Source organism: Suricata suricatta, chromosome 13 (genome assembly GCF_006229205.1).
Source record: "Suricata suricatta isolate VVHF042 chromosome 13, meerkat_22Aug2017_6uvM2_HiC, whole genome shotgun sequence".
Classification (NCBI taxonomy): Eukaryota; Metazoa; Chordata; class Mammalia; order Carnivora; family Herpestidae; genus Suricata; species Suricata suricatta.
In genome coordinates, this window is record NC_043712.1 from 37938165 (window position 1) to 37959098 (window position 20934).

Consider the following 20934-nt stretch of genomic DNA (forward strand, 5'->3'; position numbering starts at 1 on the left):
TCCCACCAACAGTGTAGGAGGGTGCCTGTCTCTCTACACCCTCGCCAGCATCTATAGTCTCTTGATTTGTTCATTTTAGCCACTCTGACCGGTGTGAGGTGATATCTCAGTGTGGTTTTGATTTGAATTTCCCTGATGATGAGTGACGCTGAGCATCGTTTCATTGCCAGTATTTTAGATGCCCCCAGTGTCCCTCCCTAATTGGATTCCTCATTCTTCCTGAAAGGTAACCACTATTTTTGAGAGAATTCTTCTCTAACTTCACCAGCTGTGGTGGACCATCGCATTGGTAGCCCCTCAAACCAATAATGGTTCCCTTTATTCTGCCCTTGTTTAGTTCCTTCCCACCTTGACTTCTGGCTCTGTTCGTATGATGTGTTTGGGCCAATGGGACAGTAATAAGCACTATGCAACCATTGGGATAAGTTCTTTTGGAATATTCCTTTTTGGAACTCTGAGACCACCATGCTGTGAGGAAACACAAGCCAACCAAGGCACTACACTTACGTGCCTCATACAACCCAGTTCCCCAGTGATCAAGGTGTCTCAGCCAGCCCCAGGCGGGGCCTGTCAAGAAATGTGGAGCCGATGTGAGCCATTCCTGGTGTGCTCTGTGTGAATCCCTGATCCATAGAATTATGAGCACATAGAATCATTGATGTTTTAAGCCACTAAGCTTTTGCATAGTTTATTATGGCAGCAGTAAATAACTGAAACACAACCTATATGTGTTTCCCTAAACAATGTATTATTTAGTTTTGTCTATGTTTGAATTCTATGTAAAATACCAGGTAGTTTCTTGGGTGACTTGTTTCTTTTGTTAAAACATACTGTTTGAGAGACAACTTCATGGTGTTTTGTGTGGTTGAGGGTCACTCATTTTCTTTAATGTGGAATGCTTAACAATTATTTATTCATTCTACTGCTCATTTGGGCTGTTTTGTACTTGGGGTTGTTAGAAACCAAGTGACTAAGGACATTCTTGTACATATCTCCTGGAGTTCATGTGCAAGAGTTTCTTTAGGGTATACCGTAGGGGTAGAATTTCTGAGTTGAAGGATATGTGCCAGCCAATTTTATTAGGTATTGTCAAAGTGTTCCCCAGAGTGGTCTTTTACATTCTCCTCTAACAGTATGTGAGAGTTCTCACTCTGCTTCATCCTTGCCAATACTTGGCATTGTAAGACTTATAAATATTTTTTATCTAATAGGTGTGTTTTGATATCACATTGTGGTTTTAGTGAATTTTCCTAATGATTAATGAGCCCCTTTTTATATTTATTGGACATTTGGATATGCTCTTTTCTAAAGTGCCAGCTTAAGTATTTTGCTCCTTTTTCTATTTAGTTGTTTTTCTTTTCCTTATTAGCTGTTCTTTATAGATTTTGGATATAGGTTGTTTAATGGTTATAAGTGTTACAAGCATTTCCTGCTATTTTCACTGTCTTATATGACATCTTTTAAAATAAAAACTTAATTTTAGTTTTTGTTTTATTTTCATTTTTAGAAAATGTTTATTTATTTTGAGAGAGAGAGGGAGAGAGAATATGAGTGGGGGAGGAACAGAGAGAGAGGGAGAGAGAGAATCCTAAGTAGGCTCCAAACTGCCAGCAAGAGCCAGACACAGGGCTCAGTCTCACGAACTATGAGATCATGACCTGAGCCAAAATCAAGAGTTGGACGCTTAACTGACTGAGCCACCCAGGCATGGAGCACTTAATTTTAATGTTAGCAAATTTGTCAGTATTTTATTTTATGGTTAGTGCTTAAAAAAAATTTTTTTTTTAATTTTGAGAGAGAGATTGAGCAGGAAAGAGAGTCAGAGGAAGAGAGAGAGAGAATCTTAAGCAGGCTCTATGCTCAGCAGGGAGCCTGCAGCAGGGCTTAATCCCAAGACTCTGAGATCATCACCTGAGCCAAAATCAAAAGTCCAATCAACTGAGCCCCCCAGGCACACTATGGTTAGTGCTTTCTATTAAGAAATTCTTTTCTACTCCAAAGTCATGAGATAGTCCTTTATTTTCTTTTCAAGTTATTCTTTTAAGTGACTTTGACATTTATGGTCTTAATATACCTGGAGTTTATTTTGTGTATAGTAAGAGATAGGAATTCAATTTCACATTTTTTCTCATGGATATTAAGTTATCCCAGCACCACTTTTTGTAAAGCTTATCCTTTCTCCATCATAAGACTAGTTTTATCATTTATCAAATATCCATATATAAGGGGGACCTACTTTCAGGCACTTTGTTAATTCCCTGGTGACATTGTCTATTCTTCCTTGATATCTAGTGGAGCAAATTCTTTCACCTGAATCTTCAAGAGTGTTTTGGCTATTCTTTGCATTTCTACATGAATTTGAGCATCAGTTTATCAAATCCTACAAAATACATATAGAGTTTTTAACCAGAATTTGCATTAAATCTATTGATCAACTTGAGGAATTTACATATTTACAATATACAATCTTTCAATCCATGAACATTCTATATCCCACCATTTACTTAGATATTCTTAATGTATTTTAATTAAGTTTGTGTAGTTTTCTCTACTAAAGTCTCACACATTTTTGTGAGGTACTTTAAAATCCCATTGTAAATTATATTTAATTTTTTTCTATTTCTTTGATGTACCAAAACATAACTGATTTCTATGAATTGATTTTGTATCCAAAGTTTGCTAACATCGATATTAGTTAAAAAGATTTATATACATGGCAATGAGAAAGAATGAAATCTGGCCATTTGTAGGAAAGTGGATGGACCTCAAGGTTGTCATGCTAAGTGAAATAAGTCAGGTAGAGAAGGACAGATACCATATGTTTGCACTCATAGGTCTAACAGGAGAACAGGAGAAACCTAATGGAGGACCAGGGGGAGGGGAAGAGGGAAAGAGAGTTGGGGAGAGAGAGGGATGCAAAACTTGAGAGACTACTGAATACTGAAAATGAACTGAGGGTTGAAGGGGAAGGGGGAGGGGAGAAAAGAGGTGGTGGTGATGGAGGAGAGCACTTGTGGGGAAGAGCACTGGGTGTTGCATGGAAATCAATTTGACAATAAACTATTTAAAACAAAAGATTTATAGAATTGTTTGAATTTCTATGACACAATTATATTATCTGTGAATAACCATGCTTTTGGGTTTTTTTGCCCAATATTTGTAATTTTGATTGCCTTGCTTTTCTGAACTGGCTAGAACCTTTGGTATAATGTTGAATAGATGCTATAATTGCTGGCATCCTTGTCTTGTTCCCATTTCAAAAGGAATGCATTCAATAGTTCACATGTAGAAAAATATATGCTATAGTTTTTTTTGCAAATAAACTTTTTATATCAATAGTGTCCTATTCTCATTTTGCAAAGAATATTTTTTATCATAAAATGATATTGAATTTTCTCAAATGCTTTTTTGTGCTACTACTGAAATGATTATATATTAATGTGATCCACTCTATTAATGTGATATTATTTTACTTGATTTTCTAATGGTAAATCAATTTCACATTTCTGGATTAAATATAACCTGCTGGATTTAGTTTACTAATATTTCATTTAAATAGTTTGCGTACATGTCCGTGAATTATATTAACCAGAAAGTTTTTTTCTCGCATTCTTCTTCTCAGGTTTCAGAGCCATGGTTATATAAGCCTTGTACATTCTGAAAAATGTTGGGGGATGATGGTATTATTGGCTTTACCAGAAGTTCAGTAAAACTTGCCAGTAAAGATCTGGGATTTGAGAATGAGAAATTTTTGACTTCTAATTTAACTTCTTAAAGGTTATAGGACATGTTCTAGCTCTTCTTTTCAAAAATGTATATTTTTAAAATGTTTATTATTATTATTATTTAATATAATTTATTGTCAAGTTGGCTAACATACAGTGTATATAGTGTGCTCTTTGTTTTGGGGGTAGATTCCTGTGATTCATTGCTTACACACAACACCCAGTGCTCGTCCCAACAGGTGCCTTCTCAATGCCCATCACCCATTTTCCCTTCCACCCGTATCAATTTTCAGTTTGTTTTCTGTACTTAAGAGTCTCTTATGGTTGCCTCCCTCCCTCTTTGTAACTATTTATTTTTTAGAGAGAGAGAGATATAGAGAGCACATGAGGAAGGGACAGAGAGAGAGGGAGACTCAAAATCTGAAGCAGGCTCCAGGCTTTGAGCTGGAGTATTATTGACTTTAGTTTTCTAAACTGACATGGAGCTGAACCCACAAACTGCGAGATCATGACCTGAGCTGAAGTTGGATGCTTCACCAAAGGAGCCACCCGGGTGCCCCTAGCTCTTGAGTTAGTATGGTAAGTTACATTTTTCAAGAAGTTGTCTATTTCATATAAGGTTTCAAATTTACTGGCATGATATAGTTAAAAATATACTCCTATTACCTTTTCAAGGTCCACAACATCATAATTTTGACCTCCTTTTCATTACTGATTTTTGCTTGTTTTGGCTTTCTCATTTTTCATTGTAATCATCTTATCAAAGCTTATCAATATTATTAATCTTTTCTAAAGAACCACTTTTTCCTGGCTCATCTTCTCTACTACATTTTTTTCGTATCTCATTAATTTCTGCTATTATCTCTCTGTTTTCCTTTTTTCTAATTTCTAAATTTTAGGTAAGGCATCTGGCTTCTAACTACTTAGATTCTGTAGTGTCTCAAAGAAGGCAGTTATGAACTTTTTTCTCATTCTTTTTCAGGTTTGGCCTGATTCTTCCCTTCTGTTTAGAAGGGCATAGAGCTTGGGCCCCTCTGCACCCCTGGGAAAAGGATTTGCCTCGAATCTCTTTCTGTATTTTCGGGCCACTGGCCAATACTCTGATGCTACGTGTAATGGTCTATCCCTCCATCTTCTGTGCACATAACTATCTCATTTTCAGCTTGTTTGCATTTCAGCAATCGATCATAGTATACTTTGATCAGAATAATGCTAATTGGACCACTATAACCATGACTCCGCTGCCTGGTAGACTAGAGAAGAAGGCTTTGAGTGGGCATATTGGGTGTGATCTACAAAAGGAAAGATTGAGCAGCCCTCTCTTCATTTCTGGGCAACAGCCATCCACAGGATCTTGTGAACCATCTACATCAAACATTTTCCCTCCACCTTCTCACGGAGCCATAGAATAATTATGGAGTCTTTCTCACCTTCACGTGAAACATCCTGCCTTGTGACCAAAAATTAATCTTAGGAACTGAAAGCATTTTGAACTATTACTCTTGAGAATATTTGTGTGTGGCTTATGCCCCCAGCTTATGGGTGGGGCCCGGGCTACATGACGGCACTTTCTCATTTCTCTCAGCTGAAATTCCCAGCCAGAAACCAGGGAGAACTTCCTCTGTTGGATGCTATGGGAAAGGGTTTAGGAAAAGAAGGCCCAATCATCAGTCGGTGTGAACAGACCTGTGATGGGCAGAGCTCTTTCCACGGAGTCCCATTGTCCATCAATCTCTTGGAGATTCTTCTGGAGCACCGGATCTTGTGGGAGCTGTTTTTGGAGCAGGGTCTTCTTGTTCCAGAATCTGAAAGAACTTGGCATGAAGACTTTCTCACATGTACTATCTCCAGTCCCTCCAATGTTCTGTGACTCTGGAAATGAGAGAGAGTAATTTAATTGGAGACACTTTGAAATAAGAAAAAGAAAGCTGCCCTGCAGAAATTTTCAGAAGATTCGGATCAATTCCATGAAGTTAGACACTTAATCACTTGTGTTAAAATTATAAGCTTCAGTCAAGAGGTCTGACATGTTCCTTCACTGGCCTCAGCTTCACAAACACATGAATAGTGTGATTTTCCCCATTCATCTCATGTCGTGCTCTGGGAAAAAGCTGTGTTCCAGGACCCACGGGTCCCAGGAACACACAGCAGCATTAGCAGATGCCACCTATACCAGCCATATGGCACTTGTTTTTCAAAACCATTGCCTCAAATTGAAACTCAACAAATATTTCTTAGGGATGTACATTGTGCTTGGTTTTGTCACTGTGGAAGTGAGCAGGACATAGTTTCTGCCCATAGGGAAACCACACTATTGTAGGGAGATAGAAATGTCAACAGATAATTACCACTGAATATGGAAAGTGCTAGAAAGAGGTTAAGTACAGAGTCCTGTGAGAGCTCAGAAGAGAGTAATCGAGGGGGTCTCTCCTGTGTGCTTCTACAGGTCCACTTTTGGCCCTTCTTTACCCTACTCTTTGCCCTAGGAGGCTGACCTGATGATCTATATCAACAGATTCCCTTATCTCCCAGTCTCTGGTTGCATTGTCCATTATAAGCAGCAGTAGATGACAGGGTTGGAGAAGGAGAATGAGAGGGGTATTTATTCCCCTGGCTTATTCGCTGCAGTGTGGCTTTGGGCCAGCGACATCCCTCCAACAAGACTTACAGCTCCACTCAAGGCTGCCCTCTCCTTAGGACTCCCTCACACCAGTTCCAACAACCATTCCTCCCTTAACCTGTCACACCCCAGGTGGTTAACAGTCCTGCACTTAATACCCTGGGTACTCCACTAGCCCTTATATTTTCCCTATACATTGCTCATCCCTGGTAAATAATCCTTTATTAAGTCTTTGTCAAATCATCTTTGAGTGTGTCATTATTTCTTACTAGGTCCCTGGCTGACATTATATCTAATCTTGTTGGGATGGGACAATATGTGGTGACCCAGCCAGGAGACTTTATAAAAGAGGTGATATTGAGGTTAGGATTTAAAAGCTAAATAGAATTTTGTCTAATGTTAAGTTAGCTTTAATGTTTTACAATCAAAAGGCAGTAGTTAATACATCCCTAGGGACAATCTCTCCACACTATAAGTTTTACTCCTCATCAATGATCCTGTACTTGGTAAGAAGGACTGTTGTAAACAAAGAAACAAACAAAAACAAGATTCCCCAAGAATAATGGTAGCTGTTCTTTTGGTGTTTGTTATTTGAAACAGTTTTATAATGAGTAACACTTACCTTAAAAATGAATTGGCATTTAATTAATCCCAGGAGCACCTATGTAAGGTTAAAAATAGTACACATGTGTGTAAAACGCTTTTTATTCAGTCAGTAGATGATGCTTGGCTCATGTATGGATTTGAGAACCACTTGAAAAAATGCTATGCCTTCTCTATGAGGGGTCCACGGCCAAGCTCAAGAACCATAGGTCTAGGCAGAGTCTCCATATCCCTCCTTTTTGCTACCCCACTCCTTCCTGTACACAGGCATCCAAATTATTGAATGTTAGAGCTGGAAGAAGAATATATAACTTACTGAATCCAATAACTATTTTACAGGCAAGGAAATGAGGGTGAAATTACAGTCTCAAGATTTCACATAGCTAGTTAGTCCCTGAGACAACAGTAAAACTTGGGTCCCTTGCCTCTCAGTCTAGAGCTTTTTCTGTTACTAAAAATTAAAAATTGCCATTCTCCTAAGGTAACATTTTGTGCCAAGATTTTGATCTCTCAGTGTCCTCCAGATTGAGCAGATGGGAAACATTTCCTTTCTCTCTTCACCTCCTACTCCCTGCTCATTCTAAGGCAGCAAGTCCTGAAATGGCATGACATCTGCTCCTAGCCAGGACCAAGTCCTGCACCATGGGAACAGTGGACATGACTAGGATTAGCCCACTTCAGATTAAGGGCAAGAGTGGCCATCTACTCCGTAACCCCATAGATTACAGGGATTTAAGTCAGCTATGGGCATAACAGGTAAGTGTGGGGACTAAAAATGGAGGGAGATCCTGGGTATGAGGCCAACTGGCTAGCCTGTAAAGGTCTAGAAAAGACCACAGGTAGACTTCTGTTAACAGCCATCCTATGTCTGCATGGCATTTCACAACTCAAGTGTGCATGCTCATGCCATGATTCTACCTATGTTCTGTGAAGCACAGGTACTTCTTGAGAAGTGACCTGACCGATGGCATCTGGTCAGAGCTCAGAGCTGTTATCTCCTTGTAATTCACAGTCCGTCACTGCACCAGAGTCCATGGGACACCTCAGGGGCTTGAAGATGGAAATTTGCCCATCGGAGATAAGAACACTTCCTTTACATTTTTATTCCTAAGACCAGAAAACCGAGATTTGACCAGTCAGTGGTTAGCCTCCCTAGACCAGGAGGGTTCTAGACCGATAGTGAGTACGTTTAGAGAACAGAGGAGTCTTCACAGTGAAAAGATTCAGACTTTTCTCTGCAATCAGAGGCATCTACATATGAAAAATGTCATAGCCTATTGAAAAATAAATAGCACTAGAATTCTAGGAAAGGCCCCCATCTTAGAATGTTCTAAGTGTGAAGTGAACTTGGTCCTGTGGAAGTAGTAGTGGATGTTTGATATACTTCAGACGTACAATTTGAATAAGATATACTGCGTTCTTATAGTTCTCAGTCTTCTGATCACTGCTTAATGGCCAGAGCTGGTCATCTGATCCAAGGTGAGCCAATCATACTACCAGTCTCACTGTCGTACCTGATTTTTCTGGGAATGGGCTCTTGACCTAAGCTGGATCAATCAGAACCCTTTCCTGGGATTGTTTTTTGGCCATGTGTGGTGACAAAGCTGGTTGGGTGCTGCTAATAGCCATGTTTCTAGTGACTTGGAGAACACTAAGAGAAGAAAGCTGGCTGAGAACTCAAGGGGATATCCTAGTAGCAGTCTCTTCCTGGTTTCAGTTGACTTTCAGCCAGGAACGCCAACAATTCAGTCCTATAAGTTAAAACAAAAATTCCGTTGGTCACTTGCAACCAGAAGAATTCTGACTAGTTCTGTTGTGGCATAAAAGCAGTTAATTTCTTGAAAATAAGCTTCATATCTTACTCATTTAAACCTCTCCAGTGTCTAGTGTCACCCAATGATTTTCTCTGAGTAATCCCAGAGGAATATATTTTAAAGTATAGATTTAGGCTCTGTGATTCCAGGCCCCAAGTGTATGTTGAATGTCTATATCCACATCTATAAAGGAAAAACCACATAGTTAAATCTCCTAGAGAATTTAGTATAATTCCAGGTAACATTTTACATTTGGGAAATGCCTTCAGAATTCTAGATCTGAAATTACTATTGAGGAGGCAGGGTAAACCCTGAATAGGATCAAAGCCAAGCTAAGAAACAGTTGAGAACTAGTCCCAGAAAACTAGGAGCCTGACATTCTTCCAGACCCAGAAGGAAAGAAGATCATGGCATTTATAAAGGAACCAAATCCTAGGATGAGGGTTCATCTAGGCCTGAAGGATTTTTATCAGAGAGGAGTTTGGTGGGTGGATGGGGTAGTAGGAGCCACTGTCCAAGTAGCCAACTCCTGAGTTTCACTTTCTCCTTGGCCTCTTCTCACATTCATTTGTTTCCTTCCTTCATTTAGATGTTCTTTGAGTGCCTATTACCAGCCAGGTGCTATTCCAGTGCTGCCACTGTAGCTCCCTGGCGCCCCCCCCCCCCACCTTTTGTTACACCTGATTGAGGGATGAGATTCCTTGAGGTTCCAGTTAGATGGTCTGAATGCGGTAAGGGGTCTAGAGAAGGCAGGCAGTCATTTTGTGGTGGGGGAGGTGGAGCTGAGTGGGGAAGAAGTGAATCTGTCTAATGGCAGTGGAACCCTGCCTACCAGTTGAGCTCTAGACTAGTCCAGGGGCCCTGGGAAGGCAAACTGGTCAGAGCAAGGCAAGGGATGTGCCCTTATAGCATTCTGAAACTCTCAAGGACATAAGGGGGGAAAATGTGTTCTCCTCTTAGCCTTGTTCTCTAGAGTACATCTTTCTCCCGGACATGGTCTACGGAAATGTTCTGCTTGTTTTCAGGGTTGCCCTTTGTGTGAATCTGCTGATTTTCAGTGGACTCACAACCCCATAGCTTAATCTTATTCAGTGATTTCCAAGCATGTAAAGAAGATGAAGAGAGACTTGTGTGCAGTATATTTTCTACAAAAAATCTCTAAAGAGTCTATCCAAAAGGAGAGGTCCAGTGAGTTTAAAGTGGATCCACAGTAATAATGCAAAAGATTTATTATTTTGAGCTGTGAAAATAAAGTATAGTTTACTATAAAGAGAAAACAATTACCTGATTCACAAAGGAAACACAGGTCCGTAATGGACTACCATCATGATAGTCCTGTGTTGGATATTATTGCATCCGACAACCTCAGTCTTGGGCACCTGGGTGGCTCAGTGAGTTAAACATATGACTCTTGTTTTCAGCTCAAGTTATGGTCTCTCTCTTTGTGGGTCCAAGCCCCATGTCAGACTCTGTACTGTCATTAAAGAGCTTGCTTGGGGTTCTCTCTCTCTGCCTCTCCTGTGCATGTGTGCACTGTCTCTCTCAAAATCAATAAACTTAAAAAAAAAAACCCTCCTCAGTCTTATGGGTAGGTTTCTCTGAACTTAGACCACAGTTCTATAAATGAGCTTCATTCAAGTGCTGAAGAGGTCTATGGCATTATTATGATGGTGTTAGAAGAAGAAAATTATAATAGAAAAATATTTATTGGTTGGAAATCAAGTATTTAGGCACTGGGTATAGGGAGCCAATTTCTGGGACAAGACCTATGTTAAATCAGGTTTTAATTTAATTTATTAATTTAATAAATTAGATATTCAATATAGGTAATTAATAAGTTTACGTAAGATAAAAAATTTGTATTTAATACAAATTAAGTATTTGTGGACACTCTATAGCAGTGTTCCTTAACTCTTAGGGTCATGTGCCCCTTTGGAGATATTTACACACATTGACGCAATTTTACATACAATTTCAGGACTTCATGAATCTGTAGAACATCTTCTGTTGTCTCTAGGTCAAGAACCTTTGCTCTACAGGATCCTACAGTTTAAGACAGTTGTGAAATGTCTTACAAAAGACTTAGTTTGGGATTCTGGTAATGATAGATTAGTGTACTGCCAACCAAATTTCTCTTTGAAAAAACATTTTTATTCCCTTTGGATGAAAAAAAAAAAAGAGCATTTGAAGGCTTTGGAGAGGTATGAAGATGCCCAGGGCTGGATAAAATTCTAGATAGAAGGGCAACAACCTGAGATGAGCCTGATATTCTAAACTACTTTTCTCTTTGAGGCATTTCTTCTTGATTCTGGAGCAGCAAGGGCAGAGAGCTTGAGAAACTAAGCATCAAGGCACTTGTAAGAGGCAGAGAATTTGAGCAGAGGGTTAATCAGTTTCTCATGCTTGGGGCAGGGTGGCGGGTAAAAATGGGAGTTTAGGGCTACAGAGCCCACAGTAACTCAAGAGTCCAAAATTTTGCAGAGAAGTAAGACCACCTGAACCACTTCTCTCCTTGAGGCATTCACTGATTGGAAAGTGGTAAAGTTGCTTTGTAGAGCTTTCTTACAGTGCTGGGGAGATGCAAATAGGATTTCAGGGTCTTCCAAGGAGAAGAAATCCTGATAAACAGTCTAAGATGCTAGCTAGTAGCATATCCATGGAGTAAGAGCAAACCTGAAATGGATCAGTCCCTACATAACTGCAGTGGGAGCCTGAGTTAAAGGGATTTACCCCTAGTCTGTCTGCTAGAGGTGAAAGCCTTATCCAGAGGCTGCAAATGTCTTTTACAGACAATATTTGGAATTAAATAAAAAAATACTGTACATACCCATGACTAACTTACGCGCTTGCTGCTTAGTCACATTATGCTCAAGACTGTGAACCAAGAGGCTAGGAGTTCCTAACCTGCCTTCTGTTGCCTTGGTTACCTCTAGGGACCCAAACAAGCTTGCCTCTGTGGTGGCTGGCCTTGGAGCTGAAGCATAATGTTAACCAGTTCTGTAATTCTGAACTATTTGAAATTTAGTTCCACCAAAGTGACACCATTTTGACATCAAAAATGACATCAGTGAAACTGGGGCATTATGAAGGATTCCTGACAAATAGTTTTGAAAAGAAAAAAAATAGTTTTGATGGAAGACTCTCTGTTCCCACCTCATGCTTGAATCACATCCAAGCTTGTACCCTCTCACTGCAGCATTATTACGGATTTTAGAACTTGGGGCAAGTGCAAAAAAACTGTGGACATCCTAGTCCTAAACTCTTTTCCCTAAACTGGGGCTATGGCATCCTGTATGGCTTCTTGCTCTTTCTTGGCCTTCTATCTTGTCAAATGCACAAGTTATATTATGATGCTGTGATTTGTGACACAGATATTATATGTGTCAACTCTTCCATGAGAAAGCCAAGTGGGTGGCTCATGTCATCCTGTGCAGGGTCTCCTTCACAGACATTTTATTTCTACTAGGACATTTGAGAAGTACAGATAGAGACTTTCCTTTTGTTGACCTGCAAACATCATACCCCTTGGCAAAACAGAGTGCCCACAGGTCCTTAACAAGGAGGCTTCAACAACCTGGAGGTTTGAACAATTCGATTGCAGTTGGCAGAGAGCCCAGATGGTGAAATCTCTACCCAAATGCCAAGACTCACACTCTAGGAAGCTTCAGGGAAATTGTATGTACACTTGATCTTAGCCAAAAGATCAAGAAGCGATTCAGGGAAAATGTATATAAAAGAGCATTTCTTGGGGTGTCTGGTGGCTCAGTCGGTTAAACATCTGACTTTGGCTCAGATCATGATCTCACAGCTTGTGGGTTCAAGCCCTGCATCAGGCTCTGTGCTGACAGCTTAGAGCCTGGAGCCTGCTTCAGATTCTGTGTCTCCCTCTCTCTCTGCTCCTTCCCCACTCACACTGTGTGTGTGTCTCTCTCTCAAAAATAAATATTTAAAAAAATTAAAGCAAACAAACAAAACCTGGCATTTCTTTCCCAGCCCCTAAAGGCAAGAGGAAAACCACCAATATTAATGGAGTTCTGGTTGGGTGTATTCCTGGCACTAGGAAGACAGCCCGTCATTTAACATCATAGACTTTTCCACACGCAGGTAACGCTCCAGTTTCCCAGGTAGACTATTATGCCCGAATTTTCTTTGCCTTGTCTAGTGGAAAGACAATATTTTATGGGTATATATGTGGGTATTTAAAAAAAGAATTGCGGCATTTGAAGTACCCAAATGAAGCACAGATACACACACACACACACACACACACAGAGTTTGAACTCTCTGGGAATTCTGTCTCTCTCTCTGTTCTGTAGAAGAGTAACTAGCTGTGTATGACAGGACAAGTATAGACTCCAACAGCTAGACAGGCCGGCGCTGTGATTCAGTTACTTCCCTGAACTTGGCAAGTGACTTAACCTCTCCCAGCCTCTGTTTCCTCATTGGTAAAATGGGGATAATTAGGCCTACCTCACAGGAGTGTTCCAAAGTTTTAATGTACAAAAGTAGCTGGAACTGCTCCTGGTGCACAGTGGGAGTTGAGTCAGTGTAGCCGTTATGACTGTTGTTAGGCAGGCTGGCATACTCTTTGTCTCTCCACACTTTTGCCTTGGCCTGCAGAATAGGCATTTTGGTGCCAGAAATCATGGGGAGGAGGACCCTGTCTGTCTCTTCCCCTTCACTTTCCTCTTCTGGCAAGAACGACTTACGGGATCGAAGAGACTAATGGAGGAAAAGTTTCTGCTGATCTTGACCCCATCTCTGAGGACTGCCTACACAGGACCATGCACATTCTCTTTTTCTGCTCCAACTTTCCTTTTTGTAAACACACCTGGGTTAAGGCCTAGCCCCAGAGCACTGTTTCTCAGCCTCACCTGCACACTGGGATTACCTGAGAGCTTTTAAGGACGTACTAGTGCCTGGTCCAACCTCAAGATTCCAAGGTGATCGGTGTTGCCCACGCATCACAGGTTTTAAAAGCTCCCATGATTCGGGGTGCCTGGGTGGCTCCGTTGGTTAAGCGCTGACTTTGGCTTCTGTCATGATCTTGCAGTTCGTGAGTTGAGCCCCATGTCGGGCTCTGTGCTGACAGTTCAGAGTCTGGAGCCTGCTTCGGATTCTGGCTCCCTCTCTCTCTGCCCCTCCCCTGCTCACACTCTGTCCTTCTGCCTCTCAAAAATAAACATTAAAAAAAATTTAAAGAAAAAAAGGCTCTCTTAATTCTAACCTGCAGTCTGGTTGCATATCACTATTCTAGAAGCAGCCTAGAGAGGTTTTCTCTTTTTGATTCTTTCCTGTAATCTGTGGGTGTTGGATGCTCTGTGACACTCCACACTGTAGGTTGGGGAAGACCTATTCTGCACACCCACCTGTCTCATATCAGAGCCCTGCAAACAGACCTGCAAGTATGTAGTGGGAGGCATCTTCTTTAAACAGCTTTACTCTTAAATACAGCTTGACCAGTATTAAAACTGACACTACTCTTAAAAATTTATTTTAAATGTTTATTTATTTTTGAGAGAGAGAGAGAGAAAGAGAGAGAGAGAGAGAGAGAGAGAGAGAGAGAGAGAGAGAGACAGTGCAAGCAGGGGCAGGGCAGAGAGAGACACACACACGGAATCTGAAGCAGGCTCCAGGCTCCGAGCTGTCAGCACAGAGCCTGATGCAGGGCTCAACTCATGAACCGTGAGGTCATGACCTGAGCCAAAGTAAGATGCTTAACCAACTGAGCCACCCAGGTGCCCCAAAGCTCACACTATTCTTGCCTTGCCTCTGTTCTCAATACCAGCTTGGGGCAGAGTATGATCAAATCAGCTCCCCTGTTTTCTACACTGCTTTTAATAATGGTAATATTAACCTATGCCCTTGACACATGCGTGTCTGGTTTAGTCTGTGGATTTGCTCTCGGCTCCAACTTATCAACGTTTTCTACTGTAGCATCTGGCATCTTCACCTGGTTCTTCATACCTCAAGATATCACTTGAAGGAAGAATTCCCTGGCTTATGAGTAGACTGGTTGTGGATATCTAGATAACAGAGATTTTTTTTTACTTAAATTTGTCTGGGGGCCACTTGCCATCGGAGAAAACTCAGAATCTCTGATGACATGATGAAAATACCTTTAACAAGCCAAGCAGGCTATGATGTGTCATTGTGGGTGTTCCTTTGATATCCAACTGAAATAAAAGATTGGGCCTTTTATCCAGTCCTGGAGACTTGAATCTCTATTTGGACACTTTTGGTGTCAGCTTGGCATCTTGTCCCTACTTATCAGGGAGAGAGATGGCAGAGGATTAATTCTATGATTTCCAAAGGACTCAACACAGAGACATTTAAATGCCATATTTCAATACCATCCTTGACTCCAGAGTCTGACCCATGTATTGATACTTGCTTGGCTGGCCTCTCTGAATGCTTTTTTTTCCAGCAAGGGTTACTAGTCCTCTGCCTATAGATTATCCTCAGTAGTTATAACTTTGCTTCTTGATCCACATGTTCCTTCATGGGTCCCTGTGTGTTTGCAAGATGCGCAGTGAGCTAGAACAGCACCCTGAGGAGAAAGTTGATAAAGGAGAGTTGTTCTGGGCGGGGGAGGGGGGGGCGGGGGGTACTGGCAGGGAGTTGGAGGGGCAATCATGATGCATGGACTTTCAGCCCTGCAAGTTGGAAATGCTGCTACACGGCTGGACAAGAATGTCTTGGATTTCCAGATCCCCCAAAGGAAAGAGAAGAACCCCACTATAAGGAGGAGGTCATTCCTGTAGGGTGGATTCCCTGTCCTATGCTCTCCACATCCTGTTCTGTTAAATTCTTGAGTTCTGTTGGGCTGTGAAGATGTAACTTGGATTTATAAAGTAAACTTTCTGAATATGTGCCTTGGTGTGGGGAAATGGTAGAGAAACTTTGTCTTTAAGTACCATGAAGTAGCCTTCTCTATCCATGAGTTAATAAGGTAATTAAGTATGGTCCTTGGATCGGTAGCATCAACATCACCAAGAACTTGCTAGAAATGCAAATTATTAGGTCCTATCCCAGAGCTACTAAATTTATGGGTGTGGGGCTCAGTAATTTGTGTTTTGCAAAGCTCTCCAGGTGATTCTGATGTACTCTATAAGGCGAGACCCACTGGTCTCATTAAAAACACAGATGGAATGTGACTTATCTGCTAGGGGATTCACTGTCCAGGTGAATGATGATTGGTTAATGAGGCTGAAAAATTCCTAGAACCCAGTAAAAGGAGCTGGAGAACAGGAGGCCTTGCATCTTCCCTTAAGAATGTTTCTATCAGTCCTGTTGGCCCAGATCCCTTAAGGAATCGGTTCTAAGAAGACTTGTTCTGATCCCCCTTTCCAGCTAGAGATATTAGGACCTTGCTGAAGCTTATCTAAGTTGGAAATGTATGATTTCCTGACCTCGGGTGTGCCTGGGGGAATGGGCTCTCTGCCCGCTGGGAGGAATCCTGTAGCTGGGTAAGGCTCAACTAAGACTCGCGTGAAACAAATGGTCCCAGGAGGTCCACTTTTCCTGAAGGTTTCATGTAGCAGAAAAAGCATGAGATTTGGAGTTAACACATCTGGATTCACACCTAAGATCTGCTGCTTACTAGCTGTGTGAACTTGTTATTAATCTCTCCGAGTCTCAGTTTTCTTATCTGTGAAATGAGAATAATAATAATCCTTCCTAAGATTTTTGTGAGGATCAAATAAGATAATGGGGGTCCCTGGCTGGCTTATTAGGTGGACCTTGGAACTCTTGATCTCAAGGTTGTTAAGTTAGAGCCCACACTGGGTGTAGAGATTACTTAAAATCTTAAAAAAAAAAAAGGTAATGGAAGTAAAATAACTATATGTAAAATGCCTTGTGCCAGTAGGGTTCTCAGTAAATGCTAGGTTGTTTTGTTAGTAACTATCCCTCCAAGCTTCCAGGACTTACTCGGAGGAAACCTGGGCAGGCCTATGATAATGGAACCATTAACAAGAGGCCACAAACCCTCCACTTCTCTATACTCTTACCTATATGGTTTAGACATGTGTTTTCTCAACCAATTATAGTCTAAAGATAGGAGGTCTCCACAAATTTTCCTGTCTTATTCCTAGAGCAGAGTCTATTTTGTCTAAGGCCACTATAATTGTAGACATAATTGATAATCAGATTAATCCCTTGCATAGGACTTTATCTTTCCAAAAAACCTTTTTAGAATTAGAGTTGGTGACCATCTGAAGATAGCTTCATTCAGTGTTACTCTTTTTATCTGTTTCAGACAGTTCTTAAGTTTTGATGGTTGGAATAGCTCAACTCTCTCATTATCCAAAGCAGTGGTTCTTTTTTTTTTTAAATGCAAGGAATTTTAATTAAATTGGCAAATTTAAGACTAAAAAAAGATAAAGTGGACATTGCCAGCTTATCTTCAGCCCTTGCCTTTAACAGAGTAACAAACACAACCTGAAACACAGCTGAGTCTTGCTGTTCTGATACAGTGAAGGGATTTCCTTAGTATTTAAATATATTAATGTAACCAGTTATATAAATCTAAATATAAAACCAATCTCCTATAAGTTTAGAGATGGCATTTATCATCTTTGTGAAAAGCTGACCATCTAATTAATTCCAATCATATTTTTTGAAGGGGAAAACAGTGACAGCACTTGCTGAAACAGAATTACTATCAAAATTCAAAAATCTAATCATATTCATTTAACCATAAGCCCAATCTTATTTAACTCGGAACCGTCCAAAAGAAATATTCAATCAGCCATTCATGATCTGAATTCTGGTGTATGAGATCAATTTAAATATGAAACACATAAAAAAGTCATGAGACATTTTCGTTTTGTAATAAATAAGGCAAAAGCCAACTATTACTCCATAGCAGCTTTTTGGAGATAAGCTATCCAGTCTGCTCTTTCCCCTGCCTTCTTCATGCCAGCGAAGGTCATTTTTGTTCCAGGGATGTACTTCTTGGGATTCTCCAAATACTCCATCAGTGCCTCCTCTCCCCGGGTGATGCCTTTGTTCTTGTTGGCATCCGTGTAAGTAAATCCAGGGGCCTGACCCGTCTTTTGCCCAAATAAACCATGGAGATTTGGCCCAGTCTTGTGCTTGCCTCCCTTTTCCACGGTATGGCACTGGGCACACTTCTGAACAAAAATCTTCTTGCCCTTCTCAACATCACCCATTTTTAAATCGCTCTTTGGTTGTACGCGAAGCGAAGGTGCCCGCTCACAAGCCGGACGTCCAGCTCTCTCCCAAAGCAGTGGTTCTTAACTGGAGGAAATGTCTAGAGACATTTTGGGTTGTCACAGCTGAGGAGGGGGCCTCTACTAATATCAGATAATAGAGGCCAGAGATGCTGATCCTACAGTGCACAGGTACATGCCTGTCTAAATGCCTGGGTACACTATCTCCCTAATAAGATGGGAATGGAACCCCAAAGAATATAATGCTCTAGCCTAAGAGATAACTCCACAGACTTTCAAGAATGACCCCCACTGACATCTCTGAGGCTATCTTATTGTTATGGGTTGAGCTGTGACCCTCAAAAAGATATGTTCAAATTCAGAATATGACCTTACTTGCAAATAAGATCTTTATAGATGTAATCAAGTTAAAATAAGGTCATTTGGGTGAGCTGTAATCCAAAATGACTGGAGTCTATATAACAAGGGGACATTTGTACACAGAAATAGACATGCACACAGGGAGAATGTCATGTGATGATGAAGGCAGAGATCATGGTAATACAACTACAAGGCAAAAAACACCAAAGATTGACCCCAAACCACCAGAAGCCAGGAGAGGGAACAGATTTTTCTATCCTGGTTCTCAGGAGGAAACAAGCCTGCTGATACCTTAAACTCAGACTTTCAGTCTTCAGAACTGTGAGGAAATACATTTTTGTTATTTTTTAAGCTACTCTGTTTGTGGTACTTTGTTACAGCAGCCCTAAAAAAAAAATGAATACACTCATGAAACAAACTATGAGGGTGCTAATCATCACTACCGGACCCACATCCCTGAGCTGTCCTCCCTGTGGTCCACACAGACAGAACTCCTACCAGTGGTACCCATCCCTGCTCCTGAAGTAGTCTGGGTCTCACTGCCATAGCTGTTGCCATCTGCAAAAGGGTGCAAGCCGAGGCCATGCTGAGCTGCCTCAGAAGCATAGCCTTAGTTGGCAAATAGGCCACGCCACAACTGCTTCAGAAATTCCTGCTGGTGCCTTAGCAATGGTGGACCCGCCCTCCCACACCGTATAGGTGCCAGTGCCTCCCCCTCAGCTGTTTTTCTTCCTTGATGCTGATGCCAAAGGCTGTCCCTGGCTCAGCAACCCCTCCTCTCTCAGGAGTTCACCACCACCCGAAGACCCACAGATTTCACGCTTACATGCCATGTTCTCCCACCCCCTGCTGCCAGGAGAAACCCTCTTCTTTACGGGGGATGGGTTATAGCGCCACATGCTTAGCAAGCTGAGGCTGGGCCTTTCAGGTTTGCAGCTCTGTATTTGAGATTGCAGATATTACTATTGGAGTTAGTATAGCTAAGTGGACCCAAGGAGAACCCCATGTGTTACTGGTTACAGCTACATAAAAATAATAGGCTCAATTTGGGAGACACTGGTTATATGCTAAGCACTTAATGTATATGATTTAATTCATATGATATGATAATGTATATGAATTAATTTAATTCACGGAAAACCCACAAGAAAAGAATTACCATTCTCATTTGTTGATGAGGATCAGAGGATCAGGGATCAGAGAACTAAAATAACTTGTCTAGAGTTATAGAGTAAGTAGAAGAGTTAAAATTCAAATGGAAGTATGGCTGACTGCAGTGCCTACCTTCTTCCCAGGTTATGCCATTGGTACTCACATAAGCCTCCTGCTGAAAGCACTGAGCTATTATACAATGGCCATAATTCTTCTCTTTGCAACAACTCTGGGGCAGTTAATATACCCATATACCCTTGCTAGGTGGGCAGGAGAGTACCATGATCCATTTATGATAAAAGGATCCCACAAGTGTTCAAACTCTATGGTGAGTGCTGGAGATTTCCGGGGGCCTAACTTCTTTTCATTATGCACTCTAACAATTCTAGAAACGGACACTTTTGTAGTGTCTTAATTTAAATTATAATAGCAAATGTATTGTCCAAAACAAAGAACTTCTAATCCATCACAGTGGAGAACACAGCCTGGGCTGTGGTAGAGTGAGGCTTCCTACTTCTTCCCTTCTACCTCAGCTTAGACCTGAGGACTCATTTGAGGGGAGGGATTAGTCTACACAGTGAACTCCAGGCCCACACACCTTGCCAAGATACTTCACATCTTGTCAAATGCAAGAGAGCATCCCAGAAAAAGAGAAAAGCGGAGTGAGAGAGGCAAGCTGGAAAGCTGGAGCCAGAGAACAGAGATGACTTGGTTGCTTCCTGGATGCAGATCAGAAGCACAGGTATCCACTGTGCAGGGGCTCAGAGCAAGTCTGAAACAGAGAAAACAAGGAAGCAAGGCCAGCACTGTTGTCATTCTACCTGAGGGCCCCATTCTCTGGGGAGTGTGAACCAGTCTAAGTCAGGATGTCCTCATCTCATCAATCAGATAAGTGACTCTCCCACATGGAGCATCTAGAGTAAGGAGGGAGAGAACTGGTGGTATTTGCTTCAAAATGTGTTTGGGGGAAGATCTTTTACCTGGGAACAAGAGAAAAAGAGAGTAGAATTCTCATCAGTACTAACAGTAGTTCTTCTTGTTGGGAATACTTCAAATACTCGAGGGGAGACTCAATAGAGGACAGTGGGGGTGAGTAGGGGATCTGGGGTCCACAACTATCTCAAACCCTCAGCAGGCTGTATTCTTCTGTCCTCAGGACTTGGAGCTCTCTAAATCCCACAGGACCCTGGCTGTGGGCGAGGCCATCCTGTCATTATCTGTCTTCCCATTATAGTGCATATGCAGTCTAGATCACTGGACTCCAAACTGGTTTTATTTGCATGTTTTTTTCTCAAACAGCTGTAATTTGCAAATGAAATGTGAACATTAGATAAAAGAGGAAATTCCGTAGTTGATATGGATTCATTTGATATGTTTCAAAAAGTGAGGACATCTGGATCCACCTGAGGACTCTTCCAATGTCGAAGGCGGGTACTCAATAGCACAAGATGTGAGATGCCCAC

General features: G+C 41.3%; 1 long non-coding RNA gene and 1 pseudogene across 1 annotated transcript in view; one reads left to right on the forward strand and one right to left on the reverse strand.

The window, feature by feature from the left end:
- LOC115276384 overlaps nt 1-20934 on the forward strand; it is a 49788-nt gene that overhangs the window by 20730 nt on the left and 8124 nt on the right. The gene's annotated exons all lie outside the window — the stretch shown is intronic.
- Nucleotides 17621-18004, reverse strand: LOC115276382 (annotated as a pseudogene).